At 36.5% G+C, this 1,639-nt stretch overlaps 1 non-coding gene across 1 annotated transcript; it reads left to right on the top strand.

The window, feature by feature from the left end:
• Positions 1-274: 274 nt before the first annotated feature.
• Positions 275-377, top strand: LOC122122071. The gene has a single exon (XR_006150107.1). It is a non-coding gene; the product is annotated as a U6 spliceosomal RNA (small nuclear RNA).
• The last annotated feature ends 1,262 nt before the right edge of the window (positions 378-1,639 follow it).

The following is a 1,639-nucleotide window of genomic DNA, read 5'->3' on the forward strand; positions in this document are numbered from 1 at the left end:
AAAACTTAAAAAAAAACCTTAACACTTGCTTCAGTGTTCATTATGACAGGTGCCTTGTATAAAACAATTGAATTCCTCCTCTTACACATCTCTTGAACAACAAATATCTGGAATTATTTTGTTTTTGACATGTCAGTCTTTATTCTTAAATGTGTGCTTATGTAAGAAGTACATGGTTCTAAAATTTCATGGCAATTCTTTTGAGCTTACTTTTTGTTGAATTGTCTAGTTTAAGAAAATAAATTACACTTTATATATAAAAAATGTTCTATGCTCAATTCAGCATCAAGTACTCTAACACTGGAACAATACAGAGAAGATTAGAATGGCCCCTGAGAAAGGATGACAGGCAAATTCCTGAACCATTCCATACTTTTACAACAACAGATGCTGGAGGGGATGTAGCCACAAGAGAACTGTACTGCATTCTTGGTGGGAGTGTAAACTTATTCAACCCTTTGGAAAGTACTATGGAGGTTCCTCAAAAGACTCCACATAGAGCTCCCCTATGACCCAGGAATCCCACTTTTGTGCATTTACCCAGATGATCACAAACAAGACCACACTAAAGCTACCAGCACAACTATGTTTACTGCAGCATTATTTACAATCACTAAGATCTGAAACCAACCCAGATGCCCCTCAGTAGATGAATGCATCAAGAAAATGTGGTATTTATACCAATGGAATTCTATGCCTCCATCAGAAAGAATGGCATCGCACAATTTGTTAGAAAATGGAAAGACTTGGAAAAAAATATTAAGTGATGTAAGCCAGATCCAAAGAAACATAGGCCCTATGTTTTCCTTAATTTTTAATAACTATTTTATGTCTGAGATAAGCAGAAAAGGTTAAAAGCTTTGCACATATGACCAGATTAGGCAAATCAAACCCAAGATAGGAACACACGTGTGTTTTTCTCTTGCTTGTTATTGATTCTAACGTACTTATAACAGGTGATGTGTCTTTTTTGTTTCTTTATATGTTCCTCCCCCATGCTATAACCCGTTTACACTGTATTTGAAGTTGGTGCGCCCACATCTTGTATATACGTTCCTCTAATTTGGGGAGGGAAAGGAAAAAAAACAAGATGCTTAAATAGGGATACAGGTTGACCCATTATAACAATGAGATGCACAAGACACTATGATGAAAAATGAACTTTACAATTTAGGCAGGGGAAGTGTACTTAGGGAGGGGAGTGTGCTTGTAGAGGTGGGAGGGAAGGGATGGTAGGGGAACATAAAGGAGGAGGTAACAATGCATGTTAGGAAATGTACTCATTACCTTGCTCATGTAAATGTGACCCCTGTGTACAGAATTTTACAATAGAAAACATATAACATGTTCTGAGATGGAAGAGTTTATTTCCTTTATTTTACTCATATAATATTGTCAACAAAGAAATTAATGCAAAACACTAATATGAAGGTATTTTGAATGTGTGTGTGTGTGTGTGTGTGTGCAAGAGCATGTGTTCTCATCCAATTGCATGTATGTTGGTGTGCTCAGAGTTTGAAATCAGGGCTTCAAAGTCTTGCTAGGCCTTTCCTCTCTAGATTGGTGAGCTACTATATGAGCTACATCTCCATTCCTGGCCTGTTGCTAATTCATTGAAATTTTTGAAAAATAATCCTAT

This window comes from Dipodomys spectabilis, unplaced genomic scaffold, assembly GCF_019054845.1.
Source record: "Dipodomys spectabilis isolate Male_0828 unplaced genomic scaffold, ASM1905484v1 ptg000203l, whole genome shotgun sequence".
Lineage (NCBI taxonomy): Eukaryota > Metazoa > Chordata > Mammalia > Rodentia > Heteromyidae > Dipodomys > Dipodomys spectabilis.